Below are 15,351 nucleotides of genomic sequence, written 5' to 3' on the forward strand. Positions count from 1 at the left end.
CAGCAATTCATCTCTTGGTCATAAATCCAGGAAAAAAAAACTTTCCATGAAAAAGATACATGCACCCATATGTTTATTGCAGCACTATTCACAATAGCTGAGATATGGAAGCAACCTAAATGTCCATCAACAGATGAATGGATTAAGAAGATGTCATATATATACACAACGATGTACTACTCAGCCATAAGAAGAACAATATTGCCATTGCAGCAACATGGATAGAAATAGAGGCTCTCATACTAAGTTAAATGAGTCAGAAAGAGAAAGCCAAATACCATATGATATCACTTATATCTGGAATCTACTATACAGCACAAATGAACCTTTCCACAGAAAACAAACTCATGGACTTGGAAAACAGACTTGTGGTTGCCAAGGGGGAGGGGGAAGGAGTGGGATGGACTGGGAGTCTGGTGTTAATAGATGCAAACTATTGCATATGGAGTGGGTAAACAATGAGGTCCTGCACTACAGCACAGGGAACTATATCTAGTCACTTGTGATGGAACATGATGGAGGATAACATGAGAAAAATGATGTATATATATGTGTGTGTGTGTGCGTGTGTGTGTGTGAGAGAGAGAGAGAGAGACTGGGTCACTTTGTCATACAGTGGAAAATTAACAGAACACTGTAAACCAAAAAAATTGAAAAAAATCATTATAAAAATTTTTTGAAGATAACAGGAAAAAAAGAAAATGCAGGCAAAATGAGTCTCCAAATTGATTTATTCACTTAATTTTACTGAACGTCCATATGAGTCACACTGAAACAAATGCTGGCTATAAAGAAGTGAAGAAGCTATAGAGAGACCTATGTCTCTTAGATGTATTGAACTGGTTTTTAGACGGAAGAGGGGGAGAATTCTTCTGTGTATCAACAGTGTGTAGAAGCAGAACCAATAGTTTTACATTTTTAAAAATATTTATGGAAGATTTTTCAACATTTCTTATTGTCTGAGTATCAGCCAGGTTTATTACATGGTGAGTTCCCGTGCCTGGTTGTCCTCCACAAAGGCCCAGGGACTAACTGTCAGAAGGTGGTGAAGAAGGATTTGAGCATCCTTGTAAGTAGCAAAACCAGACAGTTTCAAAATTCACTCTTTTTATAAAATAGAAAAAAGTCACATGTTTATTCTCCTCTTGCACACCATGGAAGAAAATAGTTTCTATGATTAAAATGCTTTGGTCTTGTCTAAAAACCCTAAATACATACATCACTTCACCTTGATATTGAAAATGTTGTCTTTACAGGTTAACTCCCCACTTCTGAATTCATCATAAGCATTGAAATGAAAGAAGACAGGATGAATGTAACTGAACTGATTCTTTTTGTGTGTTTTGTTTTTGAGGGCCACACCCAAGACATATGGAGATTGAATTTGAGCTGTAGCCACAGGCCTATATCAGATCCTTAACCCACTGAGCAGGGCCAGGGATTGAACCCGCAACCTCAATTGGTTACTAGTCAGATTTGTTTCCACTGCACCAAAACAGGAACCCCTGAATTGATTCTAATAGGACTTAGGACCCTCATATGCAGAAAACTCTACTTTCAGGGTTACTTATTATTTATATTGTCACTGTTGTTGGCAACCGGCTTACTGGGGTTACTATAATCTGCACCCAGACTTTGGACTTCCTGGAATTTTTGTCTTTGATAGATGCCAGCTAGTCCTCTTCCAAATAAAAAAAAATGTTAGCTGATTAGTTCTATTATTCAAAACATTTCTCCTTCAATGGCTATGTGACACAGCTGTTTGTTGAAAATTTCTTGAGGGCTTCAGAGATCGTCCTCCTTGTGACCATGGCCTATGACCTCTACATGGCCATTTGTTGACATTTGTACTATGTGATCATGAGGAACCTCTGCATATACTGCCTCCTGCTCTCTGGTATCTTGGGCAGTAGGTTTTCTCCACTCCATTGCACAGATCCTAGTCACTTTCTTGTTTCCATTCTGTGGTCCAAACATGATAGGTCACTTCATGTGTGACATTTTCCCCCGATATAATTTGTCTGCGATGACCCTTTCCTTGTTGGTCTCTTGGTTGCTGCAATGGTGGAGTAATCCCTGTGATCACTTTTGTCATGTTGATGGTATCCCTTGTGGTCATCCCATGCCCCTTGAGGACTCAGAGCTCTGCAGGGAGGTCAAAGCCCTGTCTACCTGATGCTCCCACATCTCAGTTTTATTTTGTTCTTTGTCCCTGTATTTTTAAGTATCTGAAACCATAGCTACATTGCCCATAGACAAATCTACAGCAATATTCTTTTTTTTAAATATGCACTTACCACTTTTAATTAGACATCTTAGAGATTAAAAACCCACATAGCAACTGAGATAACAACAATTTATGCATAACTCTCACCAAAGAAAATACACAGATTGCTTATAATCTGGCTGAATTTACTGAAACTATTAGGATTTTAGGGGTAGCTGAGCAGTACTCCTCAGAATATCTTTTCAGGGGTGTTGAGGATAGCCTGAGAATGCTTGGTGAGGCAGATTCATGCACATGGCTTTCAGTGATGGTCAGACTTGCACATGGCACCAGAAGGAAGGTCTTCCAGGACAGTCCCCATCACTGGGAACAGTGGGGACACCACCAGAAGTTCACAACACAACTCTCAGACCCCAGCCACCTGTGAGTGATCTGAGTCAGCACTACATGGAGCTTGCCTCCCAGCCACAGTTCCAGAGACCTGTCGCCTGTGCCCACCCACCAGGGCACACCAGGGCACACTAGGCGTTAGTTTCAAACTTGGTAGAAGTCAGTCAATTCTTTTTTTTTTAATAATTTTTTTATTTTCCCACTGTACAGCAAGGGGGTCAGGTTATCCTTACATGTATACATTACAATTACATTTTTTCCCCCACCCTTTCTTCTGTTGCAACATGAGTATCTAGACAAAGTTCTCAATGCTACTCAGCAGGATCTCCTTGTAAATCTATTCTAAGTTGTGTCTGATAAGCCCAAGCTCCTGATCCCTCCCACTCCCTCCCCCTCCCATCAGGCAGCCACAAGTCTCTTCTCCAAGTCCATGATTTTCTTTTCTGAGGATATGTTCATTTGTGCTGGATATTAGATTCCAGTTATAAGTGATATCATATGGTATTTGTCTTTGTCTTTCTGGCTCATTTCACTCAGTATGAGATTCTCTAGTTCCATCAGTCAATTCTAACAACAAATGGCTCAGTCAGTAGAAACCTCATTTTAGGAAAGAGGACATCAACTCCATACTTAATCTAGTTCAAATCTAATTGTTTTTCCTTTAGAATTAATTTTATATTGAAGAAAGGAAAATGTGGTTTGAGCTACATCATCTATGACATTCAAGAGAGAAAGCAAATGACAATCATAGCCCCAAATAGAGGTGGTGTCCTGTTTTCCTTTTACCGCAGTATATTCATAAGGTTCATATCTTATTTAAAAAGCAAATAAGAAAAAAAAAGTCAATTCTGTGGTACAAACTTTGTTGGGCAAAATAAGTACTTGTACAAATGTTGAAAAATATTTTTACTGCAGCTATTTCAATATGCAATGTTAGTGAAACTGCCCCTGCCATGATGAAGCTACATTCCTATTCTATAACAACATTCAAGTCACACCCTAGCTGTTTTCATGTTACTCTCTCTTTTACTATCCAGGGGTTTGCCGTGGCTAGGTTTTCTAGTTTAAACCACACTTCTCATTCATTCATTTTCAGCTTCTCTTTCAAGTTCTCTGCCTTAAACCGCTGGGTGCAGAAGTCAAACAGTTTCTGGTTCATCTCCATGAAGAGTTTCAGTAAGATGTATATCAAGCCATGTATCCTCTTGTACCAGTGTGTCTTTGAGTTGCGGTACAAGGATGGAAACATGATGGGCAAGGATCTTGGCTGCATTGTCGCTGGTCAGACTTACTATGCACTCATTATTCCAGTAATAGAGCACTCAATCGGCCACCCAGAAGTGTGGACTGGAGACACACTTGGCCACCTGCCAGAATAGAGGCCCCATGAACTTCACAAACACGGATGGCTTGATGATATCCAGAATCTCTTCTAACTCATTTAGGAACATTACTTCTTTTGATCTGTGTGTCTTTGGCCAGTACTTGATAAGGGCCATTACCACTGGTTCAGTGAAGGTTCTGTCCTTTTCTAAAAAGTGTACTACACCGTAGCCAGTTGAGGATTGAAACTTCACTCTTTACAAAGATGGTAACACCTTCAGTAAGAAAATCTTGTGCTCTTCTTTTAGTGGTAAGGCAAATCTATTATTTATACCTCCTAATATTTCCAGTTATTCTGCTATGACATTGTGATGCTCTGTTTCATAAATAAATCTATGAAATATTTATCTGTTTTCTGATGTAAGCTCTTGAGCCTAAGAATTTTCCATCAATTCTGTGAAGGGTAGTTTTAGGAAAATCTCTCTCAATGATCTTCACTGTCAAAGAGCTCTAAAAGCTGCAATACAAACTTCTGATCAACGTATTTCTCTGCTATACTAGGTTGGAAATCTGGAGACTCTAAAAATCTTAAGAAAAATTCATAAACAAGTTGGAGGTGAGGTCAGCCTGCTTATAAATTTGGCTTATCTTCCTCTGGGTCAAATTCTACCCCTGTAGGGTTGGAGGAAGGTGGTCATGTTCAAAACATGGTAACTGAAAACATATGGACTACTTCTGGGTAAATAAGCTCTGTGATTACATTCCAATTATGGGTGATATATTCTATAATTTCACTTAAATCAGCCCATTTGATTTCCTTCCACTTTAGGTCACTTAGTGGATTGGAAACAAAGTCAAAGAGGATACAATACTGAGGTAACTTCTGGATAAAATCTTCACTTGATCAGCAGGAAGAACATTTTTTAAAGAAGGTTTTAAAAAAAATTTTTTTTTATTTTATCACATCTGTAGTTGTATAATGATCATGACAATCTGATTTCACAGGATATCCATCCCACAACCCAAGCACATCCCCCTACCACCCAAACTGTCTCCTCTGGAGACCATAAGTTTTTCAATGTCTGTGAGTCAGCATCCGTTCTGCAAAGAAGTTCAGTATGTCCTTTCTTCAGATTCCACATGTCAGTGAAAGCATTTGATGCTGGTGTCTCATTGTATGGCTGACTTCACTTAGCATGATAATTTCTAGGTCCATCCATGTTACCAAAAATGCTGGTGTTTTGTTCCTTTTAATGGCTGAGTAATATTCCATTGTGTACTACATCTTCTTGATCCACTCCTCTGTTGATGGACATTTAGGTTATTTCCATGTCTTGGCTATTGTAAATAGTGCTGCAATGAACATTGGAGTACATGTGTCTTTGTGAGTCATGGTTTTCTCTGGATAGATGCCCAGGAGTGGGATTGCTGGATCAAATTGTAGTTCTATGTTTAGTTTCCTGAGGAATCTCCACAATGCTTTCCACAGTGGTTGCACCAATTTACAATCCCATGAACAGGGTACTAGGGTTCCTTTTTCTCCACACCCTCTCCAGCACTTATTGTTTGTAGACTTTTTGATGATGGCCATTTTGGCTGGTGTAAGGTGGAACCTCATAGTGGTTTTGATTTGCATTTCTCTAATAATGAGTGATGTTGAACATCTTTTCATATGTTTTTTGGCCATCTGTATGTCTTCTTTGGAGAACTGTCTGTTTAGATCTTCTGCCCATTTTTTGATGGGGTTGTTTGTTTTTTTGGTATTGAGCTTTAGAAGTTGTTTATAAATTTTGGAGATAAATCCCTTGTCAGTTGATTCACTTGCAAAGATTTTCTCCCATTCTGTGGGTTGTCTTTTTGTTTTGTTTAGGGTTTCCTTTGCTCTGCAGAAACTTTTCAGTTTGATTAGGTACCTTTTGTTTATTTTTGTTTTTACTGTCATTACTCTAAGAGGCAGATCTGAGAAGATGTTGCTGTCGTTTATGTCAGAGAGTGTTTGGCCTATGTTTTCCTCTAAGAATTTTATAGTGTCAGATCTTATATCTAGGTCTTTAATCCATTTGGAGTTTATTTTTGTGTATGGTGTTAGGGGGGGCTCTCATTTCATTCTTTTCCATGTGGCTGTCCAGTTTTCCCAGCACCACTTATTGAACAAGCTGTCCTTTCTCCATTGTATAGTCTTGCCTCCTTTGTCATAGATTAGTTGGCTGTAGGTGTGTGGGTTGAATTCTGGGCTTTCTATCCTGTTCCACTGATCTATATGTCTGTCTTTGTGCCAGTACTATGCAGTTTTGACAACTGTTGCTTTGTAGTATAGTCTGAAGTCCGGGAGCCTGATTCCTTTGGCTCCATTTTTCTTTTTCAGGATGTCTTTGGCTATTCTGGGTCTGTTGTGCTTCCAAACAAACTTTAAACTATTTTCTTTACTCTACCCTGCATATTCTTTTCACAGGAGACTTGACCTTCTGTGGACCCAATGTCATTGACCATTTCATGTGTGATTTTTTTCTCACTCTTGGAACTTGTCTGCAGTGACACCTACAGGCTTAGAATGCTGGTGGCTGCTAACAGTAGGGAAGCATGTGCTTGCTCATTTCTTTCATGCTACTCATCTCCTACATGGTCATCCTGAGCTCCCTGAAATCTCTGAGCTCTGAAGGAAGATGCAAACCCTCTCTATCTGTGGCTAGATGCAAACCCTCTCTATCTCTCACTTTACAGTAGCAGTAATCTTCTCCGTCCCTTGTGTATTCACCTATATGTTCTGTGGCCACTTACCCTGCAGACAAGTTGATGAGTGTGTTCTTTGCAATCTTCACTCCCATGTTAAACCCACTCATTTACACAGTGAGAAACACTGAAGTAAAAAAGCCACGAGGATTTTGTTGAGGAGGAGAGTAACTGAGGCTGCTCACTGTGCTGAGAAAGTGATGATTTATATACATAGGCAGGATTATACTTGTAAATTGTGAAAGAAAATTTAGACATTTTGCAGATCATTGATAGGAAAAAAGTGTCTAGAAACTAACATTTGTTGAATCTTCAATAATGGATAGGCATTTATTAGGTATTTTGACAACTTTGTATGTACTTTACCAAGGCTTCACCATGCATATTCATAGCTTCAGAACAGATAATGGAAAGAACTCTCTAAACCCCTAGTTCAATGATTGTAGAATATGTTTTTCTCAACATATTACTTGCCCCTACTTTATCCAATTCTCCACATGAGTTACTTGGATGAATTTGGCCTTTCTATCAGCCTTCATTTGAGAATTCTTGATTTTTATAACCTGTGGTAAAAGCAAATAAGTAAAAATCTTTGATAAGTGCACAAGGGAAAAAGAGGGAGTGAAAGAATCACTGCAGATTTTTTTTTTTTTGGCTGTGCAATGAATTTACCAAAAGCAAAAATGGAGTCATCCTCAAAATAAGGAATAACTCATAATCTAGTTACTTTAATGGCTCAAAATTAAGTCAGACATTTGATATATTTTTTTCCTTAAAGATAGATTTATTCAATCTGGATATTTTGTGCTTCCAAACAAACTTTAAAATATTTTGTTCAAGTTCTATGAAAAATGTCCTTCGTAGTTTGATAGGGATTGCATTGAATCTGTAGATTGCCTTAGGTAGTATAGTCATTTTGATAATATTAACTCTTCCAATCCATGAGCACGGTAGATCTTTCCATCTATTTGTGTCATCTTTGATTTCATTCATCAGTGTCTTAGAGTTTTCAGAGTACAGGTCTTTTTTCTCTTTAGGTAGGTTTACTCCTAGGTATTTTATTATTTTGGGTGAAATGGTAAATGGGATTGCTTCCCTAATTTCTCTTTCTGATATTTCATTGTTAGTGTATAAAAATGCCATCGATTTCTGTGTATTAATTTTGTATCCTGTGACTTTGCCAAATTCGTGGATGAGCTCAACAGTTTTCTGGTAGTCTTTAGGATTCTCTAGGTATAGTATCATGTCATCTGCAAATAGTGATAATTTTACTCTTTCCTTTCCAATTTGGATTCCTTTTATTTGTTTTACTTCTCTGATTGCTGTGGCTAGGACTTCCAAAGCTATGTTGAAGAGTAGTGGCGAGAGTGGACATCCTTGTCTTGTTCCTGATCTCAGCGGGAATTCTTTCAGCTTTTCACCATTGAGAATGATGTTCACTGTGGGTTTGTCATATATGGCCTTTATTATGTTGAGGTAAGTTCACTCTATGTCTATTTTCTGAAGGGTTTTTTTTTTTTTTTATCAGAAATGGGTGTTGGATTTTGCCAAAGGCTTTTTCTGCATCTATTGAGATGACCATTTTGTTTTTATTCTTCAGTTTGATAATGCAGTGTATCATACTGATTGATTTGCAGATATGAAGAATTCTTGCATACCTGGGATAAATCCCACTTGATCATGATGTACAATCCTTTTAATGTATTGTTGGATGCGGTTTGATAGTATTTTGTTGAGGATTTTTGCTAGATGTTCATCAGTGAAGTTGGCCTGTAGTTTTCTTTTTTGTGGTATCTTTGTCTGGTTTTGGTATCAGGGTGTTGGTGGCCTCATAGAATGAGTTTGGGAGTATCCCTTCCTCTGCAATTTTTTGGAATAATTTCGGAAGTATAGGTGTTAGCTCTTCTCTAAATGTATGATAGAATTCACCTGTGAAGCCATCTGGTCCTGGACTTTTGTTTGTTGGAAGTTTGTTAACTACAGTTTCAATTTCAGTTCTTGTGATTGGTCCATTCATCTTATCTATTTCATCTTGGTTTAGTCTTGGAAGATCATACTTTTCTAAGAATTTGTCCATGTCTTCTAGGTTTTCCATTTTATTGGCATATAGTTGCATATAGTAGTCTCTTATGATCCTTTGTATTTCTGTGATGTCCATTGTTACTTCTCCTTTTTCATTTCTAATTTTATTGATTTGAGTCCTCTCTCTTTTTTTCGTGATAAGTCTGGCTAAGGGTTTATCAATTTTGTGGATCTTTTCAAAGAACCAGCTTTTTGTTTCATTGATCTTTTCTATGGTTCTCTTCATTTCTATTTCATTGATTTCTGCTCTGATCTTTATGATTTCTTTCCTTCTACTCACTTTAGGTCTTGTCTGTTCTCTCTTGAGCTACTTTAGATGTAAAGTTAGGTTGTTTATTTGGGCTTTTTCTTGTTTCCTGAGGTGGGCTTGTATTGCTATAAACTTTCCTCTTTGAACAGCTTTTGCTGCATCCCATAGGTTTTGGAGTGTTGTAGCTTTGTTGTCCTTTGCTTCTAGGTATTTTTTAATTTCCTCTTTGATTTCTTCAGTGAGTCATTGGTTGTTTAGTAGCATGTTGTTGAGTCTCCACTTGTTTGTGTTTTTGCATTTTTTTTTCTTGTTGTTGATTTCAAGTCGTATAGCGTTGTGGTTGGAAAAGATGCTTGATATGATTTCAATTTTCTTAAAGTTACTGAGGTTGGATTTGTAGCCCAGGATGTGCTCAATCTTAGAGAATGATCCATGTGAACTTGAGAAGAATGTGTATTCTGTTGCTTTTGGCTGGAATGTCCTATAAATATCTATTAAATCCATCTGGTCTAATGCCTCATTCAAGGCCTGTGTTTCCTTATTGATTTTCTGTCTAGATGATCTGTCCATTGCTGTAAGTGTGGTGTTAAAGTTCCCCACTATTATCATGTTATTGTTGAATTGTCCTTTTAAGGTTGTTAACAGTTGCCGTATATATTGTGGTGAACCTATATTGGGTGTGTAGATATTTAAAATTGTTATATCATCTTCTTGGATTGATCCTTTGATCATTATGTAATGTCCTTCTTTGTCCCTGAAAATACTCTTCATTTTAAAGTCTGTTTTGTCTGATATGAATTATTGCTACTCCAGCTTTCTTTTGATTCCCATTTGCATGAATTATTTTCTTCCATCCTCTCACTTTCAATTTGTATGTGTCCCTAGAAGTGAAGTGGGTCTCTTGAAGGTAGTGTATATATATGGATCTTGTTTTTGTATCCATTCAGCCAGTCCATGTCTTTTGGTTGGGGCCTTTAGTCCATTAACATTTAAGATAATTATTGATATAATATGTTCTTATTGCCATTTTATTAATTGCTTTGGATTTGTTTTTGTTGCTCTTTTTTTCTTCCCTTCTTTTCTTGTTTTCTCCTCTTCTTGTTTGATGACTATATTTAGTGTTGTATTTGAGTTGATTTTTCTTTGTTTGTTTATCAATTGTAGATTTCTGGTTTGCAGTTATTCTGAAGTTTTGATATGTGTCTATATGTATATGAGATTGTTTTTTGTTGTTGTTCTCTTAATTGCAAGTTCATCTCCAGTGTCCTGCATTTGTACCCACCTCTTCTCATGATTTCTGAATTTGGTGGTGTAATTGTGCATGGATGATTTTGTATCTTTATTGTATATATAACTTTACTGGTGAGCCTTGTCATTTGTGGAATTTTTGTTTCCTGTTGCTGTCTTTTCTTTTCGGCCTAGAGAAGTTCCTTTAGTATTTGCTGTAAGGCTGGGTTAGTGTTGCTAAATTATCTCAGCTTTTTCTTATCTGTGAAGGTTTTGATTTCTCCTTCAAATCTTAATGAGAGCCTTGCTGGGTAGAGTAATCTTGGTTGGAGTTTTTTTTTCCTTTCATCACGTTAAGTATATCATGCCACTCCCTTCTGGCCTGCAGAGGTTCTGCTGAAAAATCTGCTGATAACCTTATTGGGGTTCCCTTGTATGTTATTTGTTTCTTTTCCCTATCTGCTTTCAAGATTTTGTCTTTAATTTTGGTCAGTTTGATTAATATGTGTCTCAGTGTATTCCTCCTTGGGTTTATTTTATATGGTACTCGTTGAGCTTCCTGGATTTGAATGAGTGGTTCCTTTCCCATGTTAGGGAAGTTTTCGGCTATTATCCCTTGGAATATTTTTTCTGCCCCCTTCTCCTTCTGGCACCCCTATAATGCAGATGTTGGTGCATTTCATGTTGTCCCAGAGTTCTCTGAGACTCTCTTCATTTGTTTTCAATCTTTTTTTTTGTATTTTTTTCTAATCTGTCCTCCACCTCACTTATTCGGCTTATTCATTCTTCTGCCTCCTGTATTCTGCTGATAGCTGCTTCTAGTGAATTTTTTATTTCAGTTTTTGTTTCCTCTTATTCTTTAGAGGACATATCATGCTGCACAGGTCCGGCATGCCTAGACCAACACAATATGTCCTCATTCAGCTGACCATATGAATACCTTATGCCTTTAGGTCTTTGTTCTTAAGCTCAAATCATTTACCAGCTCTGCAACTGTTTTTCAAGCAGGAATATGGGATAAAGTAAGACAGGACAAGATGGAGTTTTCAGCATAGAAAATAGAAGCAAAGAGGCTAATAAAATATTGTAGAAACATGTATTGTGACACAGCACAAACGAACCTTTCCATAGGAGAAAAACTCATGGACTTAGATAACAGACTTGTGGTTGCCAAGGTGCATGTGGAGGGAGTGTGATGGACGGGGACCCTGGGGTTAATAGATACAATGTATTGCATTTGGAGTGTATAAGCAATGAGATTGTGCTGTATGGAGCTGGGAACTATATCTAGTCATCTATGATGGAGCATGATAATGTGAGAAAAAGAAACTATATATGTATGTGTGACTGGGTCTCCATGCTGTACAATAGAAAATTGACAGAACACTGTAAACCACCTATAATGGAAAAAATAAAAATCATTAAAAAAAGATGTTCCTTTGCACTCATCGTTAAGAATGCCTCCTGAGCAAAAATTGCCATCTGATTTTTTTATTTATAATTTAAAAAAATTTTTTCCCACTGTACAGCATGGGGATCAAGTTATTCTTCATGTATACATTTTCCCCCCACCCTTTGTTCTGTTGCAATATGAGTATCTAGACATAGTTCTCAATGTTACTCAGCAGGATCTCCTTGTGATTATTTTTGATTCTTAAAAAAAAAACAAGCAAAATATATAGGGGAGTAAGTATATTTCTCCTAAAATTAATGAGGAAAGTACTGTTTGGATGTTGTATGAGGATACATTGCTTTAACATGGACATTTAATTTAATGAAAATATTAAGCATTTTGTGAGGGCAACAACCTCATAATTGGTTAAAGGCCAACTGTGGGGCATACATTTTGGTAGGTTATTTACATACTTTATTTAACTCTCTTAATGTAGCAACACGTATTATTAAAGAGGTTTTTTTTTTTCTCCATTTCATAGAAGAAAATAAGACTCCTGGGAGTTAAGCAATAATATCAAGTCTTTTCTATTATTTCTTCTACTCTATCCACTTCAACATACTCCTTGATATCATGATGTGAAAATACCAAAACAAAGGTCTGATCATTGGCCACATTGTGAAGATTGTTATTGAGTCATTCTTCCTGTTTTTTTTTAGGAATGAGGACTTTCTTCTCTTCAGGTGATCATTGACCTACAGTTCCCAGGCTTCTTGCAGAATCTTGATTCCTCTTACGTCATGGAAAAACTAAGTAATGATCTCACTTATGCAGATGTGGTACTGGTCATGGGCCTCTCGAAAAGTGAAATGTAAGCGGCAGAATAAGTGAAATTCAAATGGTCAAATTTCAAAGGAAGTGACACTCACATGAAAGGAGGAAAATTAACTCAATCACTGTGGAGATTGATACTCTGGGCATGAGAGTAGCACCTTGAAGAGCTACATAGTTCCTATTTCTATAGGGTTTTTCCCATCGTTATCTCATAGTGTTAACATTTATTACTGGAAAAAAATGGCTCCATGGTCAATTTACTTCAGGAAATTTTGACTTCTTTAACTTAGTCCAAAAATGCTGTTCAGTCCTTACAGTGGAAAGAGTGCAATGGACCAGATATAAAACATTAAATTTTTTAAATGATTTTTATTTTTTCAATTATAATTGGTTTACAGTGTTCTGTCAATTTTCTACCATAAAAGGTTATATTATGTAAGCAAGGGTTGTATTTGTGTGGAATTTTAATTCCAGTGAGGAAAGGATGGATAATAGGCAAGTAAACAGAAAAAAGAAGAACCCACAGCAAATATAATACTCAATGGAGAAAAACTGAAAGCCTTCCCACTCAAATCTCAAACAAGACAGGGATGCCCACTCTCACCACTGCTATTCAACATAGTATTGGAAGTCCTAGCCACAGCAATCAGACAAACAAAAGAAATAAAATGCATCCAAAAGGCATCTGTATGCAGATGACATGATACTATACATAGAAAACCCTAAGGACTCAACCCCAAAACTACTCAAACTGATCAACAAAGACAGCAAAATAGCAGGATATAAGATTAACATTCAGAAATTAGTTATATTTCTTTCTTTCTTTCTTTTTTTTTGTCTTTTTGCTATTTCTCGGGCTGCTCCTGTGGCATATGGAGATTCCCAGGCTAGGGGTCTAATCGGAGCCGTAGCCACCAGCCTACACCAGAGCCACAGCAACGCGTGATCCGAGCCGCGTCTGCAACCTGCACCACAGCTCACGGCAACACCGTATCGTCAACCCACTGAGCAAGGGCAGGGACTGAACCCGCAAGCTCATCGTTCCTAGTCGGATTCGTTAACCACTGCGTCACGATGGGAACTCCCAGTCATATTTCTGTATACTAACAATGAAACTTTAGAAAAGGAATATAAAACACAATACCTTTTAAAATTGCACCCCCCCCAAAATCAAATACCTGGGAATACACCTGACCAAGGAGGCAAAGGACCCATATGCTGAGAACTATAAAATATTAATCAAGGAAATTAAGGAAGATGTAAAGAAATGGAAAGATATTCCATGCTCCTGATTCGGAAAAATATTGTAGAAATGGCCATACTACCCAAAGCAATCTACAGATTCAATGCAATCCCTATCAAATTACCCATGACATTTTTCACAGAACTACAACAAACAATCCAAAAATTTATATGGAACCACAAAAGAACTAGAATTGCCAAAGCAATCCTGAGGAACAAAAACCAAGCAGGAGGCATAACTCCCCAAGACCTCAAGCAATAGTACAAAGCCACAGTAATCAAGACAGTGTGGTACTGGTACCAAAACAGACAGACAGACCAATGGAACAGAATAGAGAGGCCAGAAATAAACCCTGACACCTATGGTCAATTAATCTTTGACAAAGGAGGCAAATAAAATGGGAAAAAGATAGTCTATCCAGTAAGCATTGCTGGGAAATCTGGACAGCTGCATGCAAAGCAATGAAACTAGAACACACCCTCACACTATGCACAAAAATAAACTCAAAAATGTCTGAAAGACTTAAATATAAGACAAGATACCATCAATCTCCTGGAAGAGAATATAGGCAAAACATTCTCTGACATCAACCTTACAAATGTTTTCTCAGGTAAGTCTCCCAAAGCAACAGAAATAAAAGCAAAAATAAACCAATGGGATCTAATCAAACTGACAAGCTTTTGCACAGCAAAGGAAACCCAAAAGAAACCCAAAAGACAATTTACAGAATGGGAGAAAATAGTTTCAAGTGATACAACTGACAAGGGCTTAATCTCTAGAATATACAAAAAACTTACACAACTCAACAGTGAAAAAAACCAACAACCCAATGGAAAAATGGGGAAAAGACCTGAATAGGCATTTTTCCAAAGAAGATGTACAGATGGCCAACAAGCATATGAAAAAGTGCACAACATCTCTGATTATTAGAGAAATGCACATCAAAACTACCATGAGATACCACCTCACACCAGTCAGAATGGCCATCATTAATAAATCCACAAATAACAAATGCTGGAGGGGTTGTGGAAAAAAGGGAACCCTCCAGCACTGTTGGTGGGAATGTAAGCTGGTACAACCACTATGGATATCAGTATGGAGGTACCTTAGAAATCTATACATAGAACTACCATATGACCCAGCAATCCCACTCTTGGCCATATATCCAGACAAAACTTTCCTTAAAAAGGACACATGCACTCACATGCTCATTGCAGCTTTATTCACAATAGCCAAAACATGGAAACAACTGAAATGTCCATCGGCACATGATTAGATCAGGAAGACATGGTATATATACACAATGGAATACTACTCAGCCATAAAAAAGATGGAACTAATGCCATTTGCAGCAACATGGATGGAATTAGAGACCCTCATTCTGAGTGAAGTAAGTCAGAAAGAGAAAGACAAATACCATATGATGTCACTCATATCTGGTATCTAATACAGGGCACAAAGGAACCTTTCCACAGAAAAGAAAATCATGGACTTGGAGAATAGAATTGTGGTTGCCCAAGGGGAGGGGGAGGGAGTTGGATGGATTGGGAGCTTGGGGTTAACTAATGCAAACTATTTCTTTTGGAATGGATTAACAATGAGATCCTGCTGTGTAGAACTGAGAACTATGTCTAGATACTTACAACAGAGCA

The 15,351-nt window shown here is 37.5% G+C and overlaps 2 pseudogenes across 1 annotated transcript in view; one reads left to right on the forward strand and one right to left on the reverse strand.

The window, feature by feature from the left end:
• The window catches only part of LOC146405391 (USP6 N-terminal-like protein), a 29,492-nt pseudogene extending 16,649 nt beyond the window's left edge, over nucleotides 1-12,843 (forward strand). The window contains exon 13 of the transcript XR_014837166.1: nucleotides 12,342-12,843. The product of XR_014837166.1 is annotated as a USP6 N-terminal-like protein (transcript). The remainder of the gene's footprint in view (nucleotides 1-12,341) is intronic.
• On the reverse strand, nucleotides 3,696-6,765 carry LOC100511117 (serine/threonine-protein phosphatase 2A 56 kDa regulatory subunit gamma isoform pseudogene; annotated as a pseudogene).
• Nucleotides 12,844-15,351: the final 2,508 nt, after the last annotated feature.

This window comes from Sus scrofa, chromosome 2, assembly GCF_054392235.1.
Source record: "Sus scrofa isolate SSC_HxYL_T2T_F1_AM1 chromosome 2, Sscrofa_HxYL_maternal_Yorkshire_Landrace_v2.0, whole genome shotgun sequence".
In the NCBI taxonomy this organism is placed as follows: domain Eukaryota; kingdom Metazoa; phylum Chordata; class Mammalia; order Artiodactyla; family Suidae; genus Sus; species Sus scrofa.